The sequence below is a fragment of the Eumetopias jubatus genome, unplaced genomic scaffold, assembly GCF_037043125.1.
Source record: "Eumetopias jubatus isolate StellerSeaLion01/CBP00866 unplaced genomic scaffold, mEumJub1_p1.0 scaffold_10, whole genome shotgun sequence".
NCBI classification, from domain to species: Eukaryota; Metazoa; Chordata; class Mammalia; order Carnivora; family Otariidae; genus Eumetopias; species Eumetopias jubatus.
Window position 1 is genome coordinate 19,458,356 of NW_028274816.1, and position 20,116 is coordinate 19,478,471.

Consider the following 20,116-nt stretch of genomic DNA (forward strand, 5'->3'; position numbering starts at 1 on the left):
AGTCCATGATTAATTTAACATTTACTCAACATAGCAATGAAGGGGGACTTCTTTTTATTATAGGCAAGTTATTACAATCAAGTTGAGAAATGATTGCATATTTAAACATGTGATTATATCATAGTTCATATGCTATGAATTACTAATTCATATGCAATATGAATTACTAATTAAGACAGTTTTAATGTAGGGCATAGCAAATATACCCAAGTAATATCCTTTTGTTTCAAATTTTTCTGACGAGTCACTTCCCACTAAGTCATAAATCCATAAATTACAAGACTCGAAGGAAGCTGTGAGAGCATCTACTCCAGCAATTTTCCAAAGTGTGCTCTGTGGAACCCTAAGGTTTTCCCAGAATGACTCAGGGGAACCACAAGAAAGAAAAGGAAGGCCAAGTAAGTGAAGTTCCAAGTCCTTTGACCTGCTTCAAATTGAATAGCCCCTTTTATAAAATTTGAAAGCTAATTGTGTTAACTGAAGATGTTCAAACTTTTTTTTTTCTGATTTAGTTTTCTGATATAAATCCCTTATGTCACCTTCCCTCCACAAGACTATCTCAATCTCCTGGAATTGATCAAGTGGCAGGACTTTGAAGCTGTCAATTCTATCCTCAGGTCTTAAAAGGTCTTTTGTGATTTGGACAAAAATATATATCTCGACAGTGTACATCCTCGTACATTCTCTACTGGAGTTAGTTGTTTGGAATAATTTACAAAGATTTCATTACATGTGTAATAAATTGTGTTCTCCATGGAAGTGACTCAGAGATGGAGATTAGTGTGCAGGATATTGATTAGGGAATGCCTTGGAATTGACACCCCTGAAAGGGTGGGAAAGGATTCAGAAGAGGAAGAAATCATGCATGTTGAAAACTGACCCCACAAAGACCTCTGGAACTAAAAGTGAACAAACTCCTTGATCAAGCAAACTCAGAATCCAACTCTATACAATTCTACCCAACTTTTGCTATTGTTCCATGCTTGAAGTTCCTTTAGGGAATGGTCTCTTGCTTCTTTTATTAGCTCAGCATAGCTAAAGCTGTGCTATGAGGCAACTTAATTTAGTTACTGATCTAGTGTCCAGGAGGGGGAGTGAAGGAACATCCCTAAGGACCATTTTATTGTTTGGAGGAGAGGTCTCTGAATTGCCTTCAAAGAAGGAAGACGTGCTAGCTTTTAAACAGGGAGAGGTGGACCACTTCTGCAAATGCAGATGACTCAGGGAAATGTGGGTAATCAAGATTTTCTGGTTCATCAGCCCAGGTTCCTATTCAACTTTTTCCCAACCAGTGTTCTGTTCACATAGCAGATTTGCCTCGGTTTCTCTTTCTTTCTTTTTCTTTCTTTCTTTCTTTCTTTCTTTCTTTCTTTCTTTCTTTCTTTCTTTCTTTCTTTCTTTCTTTCTTTCTTTCTTTCCTTCCTTCCTTCCTTCCTTCCTTCCTTCCTTCCTTTCTTCCTTCCTTCCTTCCTTCTTTCTTTTTCTTTCTTTCTTTCTTTCTTTCTTTCTTTCTTTCTTTCTTTCTTTCTTTCTTTCTTTCTTTCTTTCTTTCTTTCTTTTTTTCTTTTTCTTTCTTTCTTTCTTTCTTTCTTTCTTTCTTTCTTCTTTCTTTCTTTTTTTCTTTTTCTTTCTTTCTTTCTTTCTTTCTTTCTTTCTTTCTTTCTCTTTCTTTCTTTCTTTTTTGTTTGTTTATTTTTTTAGAGAAGGTTTAGGTTCAGAGCAAAATTAAGAGGAAGGTAGAGATATTTTCCATATACCCCTTGCCCCCACACATTCATAGCTTCCCCCATTATCAATATGTCTTACTAGATTGGAATGTTGAATATGAAGAACCTACACCTCATAATCACCCAAAGTGCATAGTTTACATTAGAGTCCACTTTTGGTGTTTTACATTCTATGGCTTTGGACAAATGTACAATAGCACATATCCATCATTATACTATTAATCAGAGTATTGTCACTGCGCTAAAAATCCTCTGTACTCTGCTAATTCATCTCTCCTCACCTCTGACCCCTGGCAATCCTTCATCTTTTTACTACCTCCACAGTTTTACCTTTTTCAGAATGTCATATAATTAGAAACACACAACATATAGCCTTATAAAATTGGCTTCTTTCACTAGTAATATGCATTTAAGTTCCCACCATATCTTTGCACAGCTTGATAACTCATTCCTTTTTAGTGCTGAATAATATTCCATTTTCTGGGTGTATCACAGCTTATTAATCAACTCACCTACTGAAGGTTATCTTGGTTGCTTCCAATTTGGGGCAATTATGAGTAAAGCTGCTATAAACATCCATGTGCAGGCTTCTGTGTGAACATAGGTTTTCAGCTCCTTTGGGTAAATAACAAGGAGTGTGATTTCTGGATTGTATAGTAAGAGTTTGTTTAGTTTTCTAAGAAACCACTTTCCAAAGTAGCTGCACCATTTTTCATTCCCAGCAGCAATAAATGAGAGTCCCCATTGCTCCACATCCTTGTCAGCATCTGGTAGTTTCAGGATTTTGTGCTATCAGCCATTCTAATAGCGGTGTTTTGGTATCTTTTTGTGTTAATTTTTAATTCCCTAATGGCATATGATGTGGAGCATCTTTTAATAATCTTATTTGCCTTTTGTATATCTTCTTTGGTGAGCTGTCTCTTGAGATCTTTGGTCCGTTTTTTTAATCCGGATGTTTGTTTTCTTATTGTTGAGTTTTAAGAGTTTTTTTTAAATATTTTTATAACAGTCCTTTACAACCTGTGGCTTGACTTCTTGTTCTCTTGACATTGCCTTTCATAGAGCAGAAATTTTTAATGTTAATGAAGTCCAGCATATCAATTATTAATTTTATGGATGGTATTGTATCTAAAAAAGTCATTGCCATACCCGTGGTCATCTAAGTATTCTCTATCTCCTAGGATGTTTACAGTTTGTATTTTACATTTAGGCATATGATACATTTTGAGTTCATTTTTGTAAAGGGTGTGAGATTAGTGTCCAAATTCTTTTTCTTTTTTTTGCTTGTGGATGTCCGGTTGTTACAGCACCATTTGTTGAAAAGACTATCTTTGTTCTACTGTATTGCTAGTTTTAAGTTAACCTGCTGAATAAATCCTGGTCCCCTTGTGTTGCTTAGCTTTCTCTGCTGTCTTATTACAGGAATTGAGGACCTCTTTGTACGCTGCCAAGGACGCCCTCTGGCTTTCATACAGACTTTCCTTTGTCCGTTAATCACTCTCAGCCTTTGCTGGGTTTGTTTAGGAAGAGGAGCTTACCATCTTCTACTGTCCTGATGGTTATTATATCCCCTACTCTAATCAGAGCCCAATACACTGCAGGAGCTAATGCATTCCTTTTTAACAGTGTACAATCCCATTTCACCATGACAAAAAGTTTAGCAATTGGACCACCACTTCGTGCCAGGGACTATCTGTGTTCTGCTTACCACCAGTAAGTTCTCACTGCCAGGCCAGCAGCTAGTGATCTAGGTCCAAAATACCACTTTATCAACTGCTAATCTCAGACCACTCCTGTTACCAACTTTGTAGGTTTGTTTCTCCGGGAAGACGGTTTTTGTTAGGCAATGCTCTTGGCATCAACAAATGTGGGAGAGAGAGAGAGGAAGGAAGCAGGATTGGGCAGAGTAAAATGTCAAGCTGAAATGCTGGCTCAGTGTCAGCCTTGATGAATCTCATTGGAATTTCTATAGTTAAAATGGCCCATTAGAGTTGTCCCACACTGGGCTGAAATAGCCTAGCCTTTAGATTCCCATCTCAATGAGACATTGGATGTGAGCCACCCCAGGAAGAATTTGACTATGAGCAGAGTTGCTCTTTGCAGACATTATGCTGGTTGCTTTATCTCATGTAATGCACACATGGAGAATGAAAGTTTTATTTTCATTCATTTCTTCATTCATCTATTCATTTATTTAAAAACCTTAAATTTGTGAATCCCTCTTACGTAGTGAGAACCTGGAGAGAAATGACTTATTTCTGCTTACAGTTTCTGAAAGGAGATGACAATTCAGCTGAGTCTTGAAGAACAAGAAGCCTACACAACATCACTACCATATCTACACAAATATTGAACAGATATCTCAAGCTTAACAAGTTCAGATCAAATCTCGTTCCCTCCCTTATCTCAGTGATGACAGCTCCACCTACCAATTGCACAGTCAGGTCAAAAATTTTGGAATGATTCTTCATTCCCATCATTCTTGTGTGGCCCACATTCCTTCTTCATGTAATCATATTGGCTCCATCTTCAAAACACAGCAGGAATCCATCCACATCCCACCACGTTCAATACCATCACCCTGGTCTGGGGCACCATCATCTGTCATCTATATTACTATAGCTCTCCCTAATTCTATTCTTAACTATATAGAATCTCTCCCCAGTACATCAGCTGGAGTGATGGTTTTATACTCAAAAATCATCATCAGTTCCTCATTTCACTTAAAGCACAAAATTAAAACCTTTCCCATGGCCAAAAAGGCCCAAATGATCTACTTCCCATTATCTGTGTGCCCTTATTATCTAATGCCCTCTTGCTTGGTCATTCCATTTCTGGCAACACAGGATGGAATAACACATGTATGGATCAGTGGTGAAAAATTAAGCCAATGCTAGATAAAGCAGAGGAAAGGGCTTTGTACAATATAGCAAGGTGGCTGGATGTCTGTCTCTTTAAAAGTAGTAGAAAACCTTTGAAACATTTCAAGTAAGAAAGTAAAATGATTAGACATTTGTTTTGAAAAGATAAGCTGATAGCTCACATCAAAGATGGACTAAGGGAGTAAAATACAGGAGTAAAGGAGGATAGTTAGAGGTGTTTCAGTAACACAGATGAGCGAAGATGAGAGCCTGAAAAAGAGCCCCAGCAACAGAGATAGGAGGAGACAATCAGAGTGTGGTGTGGTCTGAGCTTAAGAGATACTTACCATGTATATAACTGGTCCTTTGAGTAATTGAATGATTTCTTTAGAAGATGAATAAGAGGGATTTCCAGGGTGCTGGATTACACAACAAAGAGGATGTGGGCACCATTCATTAAGATAAGCAACAAAGGAAGAGGAACAAATTGGAGTACAAGATACTTTCTACTGGGGATGTGTTGGCTTGAACAGACCAGCTTCTCAGCAAGTGAGATATTTTAGAAAGAAGTCAATCAGGCAGTTGAAGTTACAGGTCTGAAATTCAGGAAATAGATCAAAGCTGGACATATTAGATATTGGGAGTCAGCTTAGATGGCTATTGAAATAATGAAGAGAGCCTTGGAAATATCAACATATAGGTATAAAAATAGAGGATCACAAACTCAAAATTGACAGGAAGAAGCTGTTGAAGTTTGGAGTACAAATTAGTTACCTTTTGTCCTCTCCAGATTGTAAGTGGTAGAGAAAAAAATCCCTGTGTGGGGATCAACAGATCAGCATTATTTATGTTCCAATAACTCCTAAAACATACTACTCCTTAGAAAAGTTGTGTTTACCTAAAACCCTACCCCTGAATGTCTCCTGTAAACTATGTTTTGCATGCTACCATGCCATTGGGTTTCCGAGTGTATTTTTCAATTGATAATACTGGTGGAAGATTGAAGGGGATGGTTTAGGGGCATTTTATGAAAATAGTCGTATATCCCCAGTGGTTCCAGCTTCTAACTGAGTACTCTTTTCTCTGTGGAATGAGGTAGCCCTCTCTCTGATTTTAGTTCCTTCAGGAAAGGCTAAGCTTCTGGGTTCTGTTAATACATCCATCCTCTCTTTTCCCTTCAGCCCCACAGATAGAAGCAGCTTCCCAATGTTGCCAAAATCTCTTATTTTATTTTATTTTTTTACTTTTCCCCATGTCCTAGTTGGCTTCTCTGCTCTTCACCATTTGTGTAACCCATTAAACCTGTATACGTGAACCTGTACTCATTCTGAATTACCTAGAGTGTTCTCTGTTTTCTTCACTTAATGTGACGTTGACTCACATATTTGAAAAGCATATATGGAGACTAAAACCAAAAACTTAGAGGCCTCCTACAAGCTCTCTATCATAGACAGGAACCCCAAACAAAAGGGGAACATTCACTATTTTTAGACAAACTTGATCTGTCATACCTATCTGGTGGGAAAAAAAAAAAAAAAAAAAAAAAAAAACCTCAGGAAAGGGAGGAGAGAGAACAGGTCTGTTTCCCACCTGAAGACTAGAAGTACAAATCAAGTCAGTTATCTATGGGTAGAAAAAGAGCCATGGACTTCCTTTCTGGGCTGATAAATTATCCTCTGATAAACAAAATCCAGGGTCTCAACTATCTCCAAAATGAGATAAGCCACCCCCAAGTGGATTAGTGGATTAGTCCTACAGGCCCTTCCTGTGAAGGACTGAGTCACAGGGGAAGGGGGTACTTGATGCTCATTCTCACCAGACTATTTTTGAAGGAACAGAGTAGCTAGCACTTTCCCTTTATTGAAAGCTATGGTCTGGAAAATTAATTCTTTCCTGCAAGTAACTAGGGAGACAGGAAAAACTGGTGTGGCTGAGTCCAAAGAGAAAGTGAACTTCAATAAGAGGGAGAGATCAATAAGATTAAATGTTCCAGAAACCTCAAGTTAAGATAGCAATTGAAAATTAGTTATTGGATTCACCAACTAGGAGGGCTTTGATGAGTTTTCATGAGCAGCTTCAGAGATATAATGGAGGCATTAACCAGACTCCAATGACTTGGGAATTGAATAGTGAGGAAGTGATTCCAGTGTGGCTGGACATTTCTTTCAAGTAGTTTAGCAGGGAAGGGTACACAGGTTGAACAAAGGAATGGAAAGAAGAATAGAGAGGACTTTTTTTTTTTTTTTTTAAATCAAAAATGCTTATGTATGTTTATATGCTGATAGCAAAGAGCCCATAAGGAGAAAAAGTTTTAAGATAGAGGAAAAAGAAGTTTTACTGATGAAGCAAGATCACTCAAGGGCTAAGAAAAAACAGAATGGAAAATATAGTGGACAGATGAATCATGAAAGGAACAAACTACTCTTGTCTTGAGACGCAGTAGTGAGAGGTAGAGGTAAGTATAGATGCACATACATTTGTTGAATTTATTTCAACATCTTTAATGATTTATTTTTTAAAATTAATTCGAGACACACATTAGTTCTCATCAGAGATCTTGAACAGTATACAAAATCAAAATTTAAAAAATAGTAACATTAGTAATGTTTTCTCATTGATTTGATAGAATTTCAGCCAAAGGAAACATTCCCAACTTCCCCTACAAGCTCTTACTATAGCCACGTCCCCTTACTGTGTCTGTCACCTTGCACGTCTCCATCATTTTCTACCATTGACGGGGGTCCTAAACAAATGTAGAACAGAGAAATTTTTTTCATTGGCATATACCTTAAACCAGCAGTTTCCATGGTGTGCATATTAAGGATTTACATGAAAAAATTGTTCCACAAGACAAATAAGATTAAATGGTTTACTGCAAAATCTGTTACATGCTTTATTACAGATTGTTTCAGGAGAATTACACAAAATGCGTATTCTCCACCACCACTGGACTGTGGAACATTCTTATCACGGAGATTGCAAAGGACAAACGTTCTGGAAGCATGCCTCTTTAGTGAAGTCATACAAAGTGTCCTACTTCTCCCTACTGGGGCCTTTTTATGTGAAAATAGTCCCAGCAATATACATCACTGGGCCCCAAACTCATTTCTAGAGATGCCATAAAAGTGCTCATAATTGTAATGACTTTGGCACACTCTTGTCAGCTACCAGATTGGAAGTGATGCCTTGAGCACAAGAGGTGTTCCACACCCATTATTCCCTCCGTCTTCCCTAGTCTCTACTTTTCAAGATCTCTAGAAAGCTGTTTATTAAGTGGAAAACATCCCAAGAACAACGACTCTCTTGAAATCAGCAAATTCTATATCTGGCCTCATGACAGTTTATTTTCCATGCTAACTTCTCAAGTTAAAAATCTTAGTGAAGATACCCTCATAATTTTATGATTGAGCTTGGCTGGTTGCCCACATAGCTTCAAAATATCAAAGTTGAAAAAACTCCTTATTACAACATTTCTCAAAATGTGGTCCAAGAACCCATTTGAGTAGGAATTACCCAAGCTGCTTATTTTGAAATCAGCCCTGCTTTTGTCCTAACAACAATGTTCTCTGGAGATAGAGCACTAAAATCTGTTGTTTCAGCAAACTCCTCAGAATTACTCTTTGTAAACTAAAGCCTAATAAATACTGTCTCTTAAATTCTCTACTCTGATGCCATCACTTTTTTTTCAAGTTTTTTTTTTTGAGAAATAACATATACAGAAGAGAATACAAATGCATAATTTCAATAGGATGAGTACATCTGCATAACCACGATTTCTATCTGGAAACAGAACCAGACCAGAACCCCAGAAGTCAGTCATCTGTACCCCCCGCTTTCTAGCCTACTCATACAGAGGATACTCAGCATCCTGACTTGTAACATCATCAGTTTGTTTTGTCCATTTTTGAACTTTATATAAATGAAATCAAATAATGTGACTTTGGGGTGACTGGCCTTTTTCACTTAACATTATTTGGTGAGATTCACTCATGCTGTTGTGGCTTATTGTAGTTTGTTGCCGATATTTCTGTGAAGCATTCCATTGCATGGGCAAACCAAATTAACTATCCTTTCGATTGTACATAAACATGTGGGTGGGTTTGAGCTATTACAAATAATGCTGCTTTGAGCACATTCTTTGTACATGTCTTTTGGCCCACATATGTACACGTGCCTAGGGATAAAATAAATTACTAGATCTTAAACATGCTTTTTTTCTTCAGCTTACTGTTTGTTTGTTGTATTTCTTTCCAAATGATTGCACCGAGTTAAACTCCAACCAGCAGGGTGTGAGTCTTCAGTTGCTCCTCATCCTCCACCCCCTCAGTTGGTGCCATCTGTCTTTTTCCATTTCAACCCTCATGGTTGGGGTGTTCCAGTATTACATTGCAATTTTAACTGCATTTCCCTAATGACTAGTTAAGCACTGTTTCTTATGTTTTTTGGTTATTTTAATATCCTTTTCTATAAAGTGCTTGATCAAGTCTTTCACCCATTTCTAAAAACTTGGTTGTCTGCCTTTTGCTTACTATAGCAGTCCTTTCTACATTTGGATGCACATCCATTGTTAGGTATACATGTTGTAAATGTAGTCTCTGACTGTGTGGATAGCCTTTTCACTCTCTAAAAGGTTCTTTTTAAAATGGAAATTCCTAATTCTTAATTTTAATGTAGTCCAGTTTATCATTTATTATTTTTATGTCTTTTTAGGAAATATTAGAATTGTCTACCCCGAGTTCATAGAGATAGACTTCTGCATTTTTTCCCAAAAGTTTTATTGTTTTATCTTTTACATTGAGGTGGACTATCATTTTTTTGTATGGCATGCAGTAGTTTCCTCCTTTCATATGTGTGTGTGTGTGTGTGTGTGTGTGTGTATATGTATGTATATGTGTGTATGTATATGTATATATGTATATATATGAAATATATACATAATGAAAAAATATATAAATAATATATATGTAATGGAAATAGGTAAGAAATGCATTAATCAGTATTTCTTACATATTTATTAAAATTATCTACTTTATAAAATTGTGTGATTTAATATGTATAGTTTGTTTAAAATTATATACTTCATTAAAATGAATTAAAATTGTAATTAAAGTAATTAAAATTATTAAAAATTAATAAATATATATAGCATATGTAAATATATATATATATATATCAAATGAAGCTTAAAGAGAAGGCTGAACTTGCTGAAGATTGCCCATCTAGTACAGAGGAGGCTGGTTATAGTGTTAGAATCTACTTTGCTACCTTCTTTCTTTTACTGGTACAATTACATTAGTTCTTAGCATTGATTTCTCCAGTCAAAACAGCCTCACCGAGTCAGTTAAGGTCTTATTTCCTGACCTCCATTCTGATCTAAACCACTTCTAATTCCCCTATTCTTTAAACTTCTTATCGTATTCGGGGCAAAGCAGAGATGTCAAAAGAAGTTCAGTCCCCTAATGCAGGGTCACATGTCTAATACATGTAATATCACTTTTATGACATAATTTTAAGTCATGGTTCCAAAATACCCTGGTCCCTTGCTAGTCTTTGTCATTATTTGATTATCTAGAAAGAATAAATTTACCTTTGTTTTCTCATCTGTGAAAAGAAAGGGTAGGATGAAATTAGCTCCATATTCCCTTTTATTTCCATTTAAAAACTTTCTTAAAACTATGATCCCATTACATTATTTTATTTTCAAAATACCCAGTCTGTCGATAATTATGGCACTGTAGGACACATTTTCTACTTATTCATTCAGTGCAAAATAAGAATGTCTGGATATTATTAAAACTTAAGGACATTCTGTGAAAGCAACTCAAAGTATTTAAATTCTTGCAATCCATAAAAAGTATCTTATCTCCGTATTGCAGTTTGCCAAAGGATTTCCATTTTAAAACCCAACTCCAGTCTGACACCTTCATTAACCACGCAGATGTGTTGTTTGATGTGTTATTCCCTTCTAAAAAATCCCAGTTTCCAACCAGACAGGAAAGACAGATTGAGAGTGAGGCCAAAGAATGAGTTTTATTAATGATTGCTGCCTGGTTTTGTATACATATCTCAGCTCATATCCTGAGAAATTATTTTTCACTCAATCTATTTCTATTACAGTCCTGTATTGTGTTACCACCTCATTATCTGTCTGAGAGACTGATTCAAAGTGAGGTTTAACATGCTGAGCATTTGGACAGCAAAGAGCAAGAATTTTTTTCTTTTCCTTTTTTTTTTTTTTCCTAGCAGGAAATTCCTGGGAGGTCTCCGGCCACTTTCTTTTTATCGCTGACAACTTGGTTTTGATATTTGAGAATGTAGAGATCAATACCGACTTAGCCGTCAAAATGACTTGATATAAGAGACTCTCTAATATTGTGCCAGGAATAATACCTCATATCTCCAAGACCCATGCTATAAACTTTGCAACAGTTTCTGAGTGTCCCCACAGGGGGATCCCCTGGAATAACTTCAAGAGATTTAAGGAAAGCATTCTGACCTAGTTCTAGACCAGAACAACTCATAGCCCTCAGATCCAAGTGTAGACTCCATTGAAGAGAGTATTAGGAGTCCATGAAATGTTTCCACTATTTTAAATGGCCTAAAAAAAGAATATCTTGTGCGCAATTGGGCTGCCCAAGACAATTAAAATTTAACCCTTTAACTGCTGGAAAAAATTTTAATATGTCATTTTAATTACACTTGATCTCTCACCCCGATCAGAAGCTGCAATTGGAAGATAACTACTAGGAATAATAAATAAGGAATGAAATAAATGTCAGTGAACTAATAGAATTTGTTTAAAAGTTAGTCTTCATTGTTCTGTCCTGATCGCACTGGTGGTTACTATGGTGGCTACTAATGGGTGGTATCTATGCATTTGTCAAAACACATTGAGTTATAAACCAAAAAGTATAAATGCTACTGGACATAAATATAAAAATATAATTTTAAGTTAACCCTTTCAAAACGAAGTAGGGGTGAAAAATCATTTTCTCAGATGGCGTACAGAGGGCTTTATCCTAAAGCAAAATGGTGGGGAGAGAGAATATCTTAATTGGGATTCAAGGAGTCAAGAGTTTTGATGGAAAGAGGCACACAGATGTGTTAGGGCCACAATACTGGGGAGATAGCACGGACCATCATTGATCCTTGGAGAACCCAGGTGAGATAGATAGGAAGTCAGGAAGCAGAGATGGAAACCTGAAGAGTCACCAGGTGACTCTTCAGGTAGTTGACGTAGAGGTGGCATGAGACTACAGGGGCACTAAGAAAGAGCATAGTCATGTAGAAACAAAACTTAGAGGTAAGCTCATAAAAGGAAACCAAGACAGGTTTTGTTTTACTGTATTATTTTAATGAAGTCTTCAAGTCAAAGAGTTTTAGCTTCCAGCTCTGCACAAGGGGCAGTATGAACTTGCTTCTTCTCTCTGGACTTCAGTTTTCTCATTCCCAAAATAGTAAGGCAGGGATGGATCATCCTGATCTCTTCTAGCTGAAAACATCGTGTGGACTCAAGGTTTAAGTTGGGATCTCTGTAAGTTTTGTCTCACATACGTGATGCACAAACATCATAATACAAGCATATAAAGTCTCCTGTGTGATAGAAATAATAGCTCTCCGCTTGGTTTTTACTCTTGAGCTCATTAATCTCTTTTTGTAAAGCAAGTAGAGATGTAGAAAAACCAAGCATGTTTCACGTAGGTCAGCTGTGATTAGTTCTCACCCTTTCCTCCTTTGCATTCTTCTTGGTTAATCTTGGAAGTAAGAGGGAAGGAGTATGGACTCAGATGGGCCCAGGTTATGCATTTACGAGGACTGGGCAGTGGCATGGTCAGCTGCCCAGGTTTATGTGGAAACCAACTAACTGGGAAGGGTGGAAGCAGTTGGTTAACAGCTGCTTCTGCTGGTCTCTGTCTCAAGAAAATTCATGCTGGCTAGCTCATTCAATCCCCTCAGATCCTCTTTGGGGTAGGGAGCATTAGAGCTATGGTTCAAATGAGGAGCTGGAGGCTCAGAGTCTTGAAACTGAGGTGAAGCCATACAGTGGAATATTGTCAATAAGAAGAAGAAATGAGGTGTCAACCCCCAAAAAGACATGGAGGAATCTTAAATGTTTGATGCTAAGTGAAAGAAGCCAATTGAAAAAGGCTACAAACTGCATGATTCCAACTATCTGACATTTTGGAAAAGGCAAAACTAGGGAGAGACTAAAAATCAGTGGTTGTCAGGGGCTGTAGGGGAAAGAGAGAGAAGGATGAATATATGGAGCACTGGGGATTTTTAGGGCAGTGAAACTACTCTCTATGATACTGTAAAGGTGTCATTATATATTTGTCATTATATTATATATTATTGTCAAAATATTATATATTGTATATGTAATTATGCAGAACCATGGATTAAGTTACTTCACAGAGGACACTGAGCTTTCTCAGGGGTTAGCAGACATCGGCTAAATGTCTCTCCAGTACCCTTCTTCATGCCCTAGGATTCTGATAGATCTATCTTCCATGGAACTTTTGATGAACTTGGCTGCATATCTGGACCCTCCATGTAGACCTGGTCCATCATGGTGCTTCATCCATTTCCTTGTGCACAGAGGTTATCCAGGAGGGTAGCCACTGACCTAAGCAGGAGTGATTTATAAGGTTATCTTCCATTACACTGAATACAGAAAACTGAGAGCTGAAGAGGGAGAGGCTATAAAGGAGATGGGGTTGGGGGACATAAGCTTGGGGGAAAGGAATGGGCAACAATGGGGAAAGAGAGAGGAAAAGGGAAAGAGGGAGCTCTCTTCCTGAGATAAAGAGCTAAAAGAACATTGAAAGCAAGGAGCAACCAGGTCCATTTTTCTGCCTATATGGACAGTGTGAATGAGAATAAAGCAAATAAGAATGGATAAAAGATGGGGAGGAATGAAAAAAGAGAGATGAGAGGTATTGAGAGGGAGAGAAGAAAGAAATCATACAATTTTTATCACTCTGAATTTTTTAATTACATTAGCCAATACCTTTTTTTAAATCTGTTAATTTCTAGATTTGAGTTATATCATTTGCTGTAATCTACCAACACAGTGGGCAGCGCTTGATTCCCTGTGTGCATCATTACCTAAATCCTTCCCATGTCAGATCCCTGCATGAACTGGTACCCGATTTCATTCCAACCTTCTGTAGTCAGAACACTCACAACTTTCTGCCTCTAGCAAACTGCAAGAAATGTGTGCATTATGCCTACTGGAAAGGCATGTGCAGAAAAAAGTTCACTATATACAGGTTAAGCAAATGAAAGAATATTGTTACCACAAAGAAGCTGAATCACAAGAACCATGAGAAAGTCAAAATAGAGAATTCAGGCGAAACAATGCCGTGGATGGATAGCCTAGCTTAGAAAATAAGTTAGCCTGGTAGTTGGCTGCATAAGAGGACTTTCAAGGGAAAGATAAGATACGGAAGTTACAGAGAAGGAAAGTGAAATTAATGCAGACTGAGGGCCCAGCACCATTCACTTTCAAATATACTTTCTAATTTTATTTTTAAATTGCTGTATTTATGGGTGGTATAATCCCTGTTTTACAGATGATAAACTGGAGGCTTAGAAAAGATAAATAATAATAATTTTCATCAGATTTATCTGAATTCTAGCCAATACATTCTTTACTATACCAATGCCGGGTGGAGGGAGTTAGTAGGTGGCCAGAAGAATGTGTCCTGTGTTTATGGACTCACTTTCATGAGATGGCAGGATTATCTCTTGACCAGCAACTTGTTCTTTCTCTCAGTTTGTATCCCTTTGCATTTCCATGCCTACAATTAGTAAACATTTCTAAAAAGGCAGAAACTAATCTCCTTCAATAAGGGGTTGAAGATGCACAAACAGAAGAGGAATATACTGGCTAGCCCTGCCCTGAGGGATGCACACTCCACTGGGGAAGACCGTGGTGAACAGGCGGTTACAGGACAGTATGATAATGTACAATAATGGAAGCAGGATCAGGAGCTGAGGAACAAGAGATTCACTCTTCCTGAGGGTTCTAGGGAAGACGTCACAACACAAGTTATATTTGAGATGGGTTTTGAAGCCTGATGGAGAGAGACCTCGTGGATTTATAGTGTTAACCTCTCTATAGGGGTGAAGGTTTTTTGTTTGCCTAACATATATATATCATATTCTCTCATCTTCCTCCATCTCCTATTTGAATTAAAACTTTCCTTTAGAAAACCGCCCTTCTTTTTCTCTCCGTCCTAAGTTTTATTTGTCTTTGATCTCTGTCTAGTAAATCAGAGCAAGACATTGATTCATTTAGGGGTTGAGGCATGACCTAAGTTTGATCAAGTAATCATACCCATAATTTTTGCATTATTTTTTTCTCTGAAAATAAGGACTTTCTCAGGGCTTGTTATCTAGGAAGATGTAAATCTACAGGGGCCATTCCTTCATATGTGCCACCAAGTAGACAAGACTTGCCTGAGAATGAAGTCAATTAGAGCAAGCACAAAAGAAAGAGTTTGGGTGACTTTTTAAGTACCCATATCTATCTGACACCTCTCTATTCCATGGGTAAATTAACCAATTAAATTAAAACTTGATAGATACTCTACACTAATATAGTGAATGCTACTTCAGTAACATATTTGCATTTTATCTGGGACCTCCTAGAGGTACCTTCTCATGCATATTAATGGTGAGACTTTTGTATCCACAATAGGCATTCAAAAAGTATGTGTCAAATCATCAACCATCAGCTATGGGGCTATTATGTATGAAATACTCCTATTTAGCCTGGGAATAAACAGAGAACCTTTCAAGAAGCTCACAGCCCATTGGTAGAGACAGGCATGAAGCAATCAATCACAATATCACATGATAAGATGAGAGAAAGTTTAGTGGTGGCAAAAGGGAAAGAGAAATAATCTTTCTGGGTGAAGAGAAGGAGGGCTTCCTGGAGGAGACCACATCTCTGACATAGGGAGATGAAGCAAGAGTTCACAGACAGGCAAAGAAAACGAGAGCTTTCTAGAGACAGGACCAGCTTGCTATTTAGACAAGGCATAACAAATAGTGTGTTCAAGGAAGAGGAGGCTTTTCTGTACTCAATCAGAAAAGCATCGGCTGGCAAGATTCGTTTATGCATCTGAGAAGCATATTGAGGTTCAATGATGAAGAAATGTTGATGCTTGTACCAATCAATTTTACCCCTGCGAAAAAGAGGAAGCCAAAAAAGGTTTTTGAAGTAAGAACAGAATTGCTCAAATTTGAATTTTAAAAGCTACATCCAGCCGTACAAGGGGAGATTTGTTAGTAGGTGGGGCAGAAATAGAATAGGGGTAGGGATAAAACCATGAGTGCTACTGTCATAGACTCAGAGAGAGATGATAGGGCAGACTGAAGGCAGTTGTAAATGGGGCAAGAAGGAAGAAAGGAGAAGGGAAGAAGAAAGAATGGCGGAATGTTACATGGAAGACTTGGGGGACAAAGAATTTTACCTTTTTAACTCTCCTTACAAAGGCAGATCAAAGCTCCGGGAAGTAGTGGGGTTCTGGGTGAACTTGTCCCAGATCTTCAAGCTGCAGACACTGCAGTAGCAGGTGTTCCCAGGGCAAGCATTTAAGTGGCAGGCACATTAGTGTCAGGCAGTGTTTTTGGAGTAGTTCATGAGAAACATCACCTACATCTTTGAGATCCTGCATCTACCTTAAACAAAAGTCTTTCCTGAAAGCCCTGGCCAGCTAAGGTTCTTACCCTGAAATCACATATCCAGAGCCCATCTGCCAGCAGGCTCCACTGAGGTTTGCAAAAGGCAATCATCGTCATCCTCAATCAGCATACATCTGTTATGGGCAAGATGCAGGCTCAGACTGGCCTCCAAAGCACTTTGTGGGGATTTCCTCGTGCAGTTCTCACAACTACTCCATGAGACAATCAGTATTATTATCGCCACTTTCCAAATGAGGAAAATAAGGCTTAGAATAATTTCACATTCTCTCTCTTTTTTCTTTTTTTTTTGCCTTCTTCTATTTAAGTCATCTTGCATATACACATTAGTATTTCGGAGGAAAAAAAAAGATCCTGAGTACGTTTCCACATCCTTATATAAAAATGAAACATAACTATAAGGATTGAATAATATTTAATCAAAGAGATGATAGATGTCTCATTTATTTGGAGGAATGTAAGTCATTTCCATTTTTTTGTGGTATTGTAAATAATGTATGACAAACATCCCTATTTACAAAAAAAAAAACAACAACAACTCTGATTTTCCTCTGCAATGAATCCTAGAAATAGATTTACTAGTATGAACATGTCTTAGTCATGGCATCATTTTCTAAATTTTGGAGTTTCTAAAAATAGTGTTGCCGTAGTGATATTGTAGGCTAATCATAGTTTTAAAACAGGTTTGGAGGAAGAGTTGCTTGTTAATGAAGGAAGAGCTGGTAATACACTGTTACATTTCTTGCTGATTCCACTGGCCTTTCCTTCCCATCATCACCTGACAATAATGCTGTCTTATACAATGAATCCTATTTGAGAAACAGAACCATCCAAGGCCATAAATCCGTTATTGCAAACTCTTTTTTTCTTTAATTGAGAATCCCTATTTACTTTTTACTTACTGAAAACATATGTTTTAACTGTGAATGTTTGATAGATTTGTAGGTAAGGGAAATCATCTTTGGCAAGGAAATCTCATAACAATGGAAGAATTCTCAAAATGTCCTCTCCATAGCATAAGCTTCTTGCAAAAATGTTATCTCCATTTCTTCATGAATGAAAAATTGTATACTTAGAATGAGGTTTACTAGAGATGCAGAGAATGATGATCTGTCTTTAAAATCATTTTCTTAAAAAGCTCAACTCATAGGAATAGACAGTAGAAAAGTGGTTGCAGGGGTTTGGGGTGAGGGATATAGGAAAAGGTTCGTAAAGGGTAGACTTTCACTTATCAGATGAATAAGGTCTCAGGATCTAATGTTTAACATGATGACTATAGTTGACAACACTGTATCGTATAATTGAAATTTTCTGAGAGGAGCACCTGGGTAGCTCAATCGGTTAAGCATCTGACTCTTGATTTTGGCTCAGGTCATGATCTCAGGGTCATGGGATCGAGCTTCCTCAGGCTCCGAGCTCAGTGGGGAGTCTCCTTGTCCTTCTCATTCTGCTCCTCCTGCTGCTCTCTCTCAAATAAATAAACAAAATCTTTTTAAAAATTTAGAAAAAAGAAATTTTCTAAGAGAGGAGAACTTAAATGTTCTCACAAAAAAAAGTGAATATATGAAATAAGGTATTTGTTAATTAACTCGATGGGGGTATCTTTACACAATGTATACATGTGTCAGATCGGCATGTGGTACACTTCAGATATCTCACAATTTTATTTGTTAAGTGTTTCTTAATAAAGCTGGAAAAAATAGAAGTAGATCTAAAATATTTTTTCTAAGATACCTGTGAATATATAATTAAGATCTTCAAGAGGAGGAAAAACTCAGAAAAATGACAAAAAAATAAATAATTTTCTTTGGTTAGAATTTTGAATGTTATTATAGTTAATTGGCATTTTTTCTCATTTCCAAGATTTTTAGTTTATTTTATAACTACTGATTCATCCTCAGGTCACCTTAAATTATTTTAATAATAATTATTTAAATAATAATTTCAGAATGATTTGAAATTTACAGGAAATTTGTGAGGATAGTACAGACTGTTCCTGTTATTCCCTCCACCCAATTTCACCTACTGTTAATTATGTATACAACCATTTATCAAAATTAATAAATTAACATCAATACAATACTATTAACAAAACTACAGACTTCATTTTAATTTCACCAGTTTGTCCGCTACTGTCTTTCTTCTGTTTTAGGATCCAAATACCATGGAATCTAAACAATTGCATTTAGTCTCTTTTTGGGGTTATCTCATTCTTCAGTGACATGACCGTGTTGCTATGTAACTTGAAATGTGGCTGATGAAGGCTCATCCTCAGAGCAGAGGTTTCTCCTGCTTGCCTTGTTAGTATTATCTCCAATACATGTTTTCTTTTCAGGAATTTTAAAAATCTACTTCCTTTTGAATGGATTCATTTAGTCAAGCCCACGTTATAACTCCATAAATCTACTTCACTGAGCTGCCCTATACTGCAGGACCTCACAACACAGTGGCAGTCGATTCATTGCCAACCTTGTCAAGTTACGGAATCCCTACCCTTTTCTGGGATGCATCAAACATTGTTCAGGATCTGGCACTGGCTTCAATCAGTGCCAAGTATTAGAAAAAAAATACTGTTTTTTTCTTATTTTTTTAGGTAAATAAACCTAAATAAAACAATCCTTTGTAGATATATGAATAGAAAAATGGATTCCAGTATTTACTCCCCATATCTCTATAGATTTGCTTCCCCCACGGGAGGGATTCTGTCACCATAGGAAGCTGCCTGGCTTCTGTAGGCTTTACTGATGCTGGGAGGGGGTAGAAGTGCAGTGTGGGGGCTGGCCCACTGTCACCCACCCCCCACAGTCTTCTTTTCTAGTCCTCACCACTCAGGAATGCATCCTTATTAAACCAGGCTCAGAAGCTCAATGTGTCTGCTCTGCGTCACTGAAAATGCTCCTGAAATATGACATCTGCAGTGTTAGGGAGAGCAGGACTTTGTTGTGTGGCATTTAAACTTTCAGCAGGATCACAGAACATCTGTTATTTCAAGTTGGACTTGATTATTTTTTTTTAAACCGCCAGACTTTCAGACCATACAATACCAGCTTTCTTCAAATGTAACTCTTAAGTTCCTTTTATGGTAAAGTTTAATACTGTGAACATATGGAGGGTCTGAATGTCTGCCAAATGTTTTAAAAGACAAGGTTATAAATACCCGGCAGCAAGCTTTGTTCCTTAATGTATGGCTCTGTTACTCGGAGTCAACGTGGAAGATAAATCAGAACATAGAGCTGGCTTGGGCATTAACTTGATATTTCTGGCAAGTATTCATAGTATCTCATTTGAAAGAGGGAAAGAGAAGTGGTTGTTCTGAGGTAACATTACCAGAATGCATAAAAAAAAAAACCCTGAATTTTATAAAAAAGCAAAGAGCAGAATTATAGCTTAACTGAAACATCTAAAATGCAAATACACAGTCCAATTTTCTTAACCAGAAAATTGAAGCTTGAAGAGTCATCATAATGCCCAGGGGATTGGAGATTACACTTTTTGGTCCCTTTCTTCTAGATTTGGAAAAGATACCTCTAATTTCCTTGGTAATAGATCTCCCTACCCAACCCAGGCTCAGTTCTTCCCTAGTCCACAGAGTCCTATTTCCAGGTGGCCCTCTGCTCAAATTTGGGTTTGTCCCCTCCAGCTCAGTTTTGGACCCACCCTGTCATTTCTCTGACTCTGCTCTTTCTCTAAAAACAGGGATTCGCTGACCTGCCTGGCTGGTCCCATCTGTGGCTGGGCCGGCAGCTGAAAGGGACCTTACCCATTTCCACAACATAAGATGCACCACTTCAAGACCGGCCTAACATCCTTGAGACA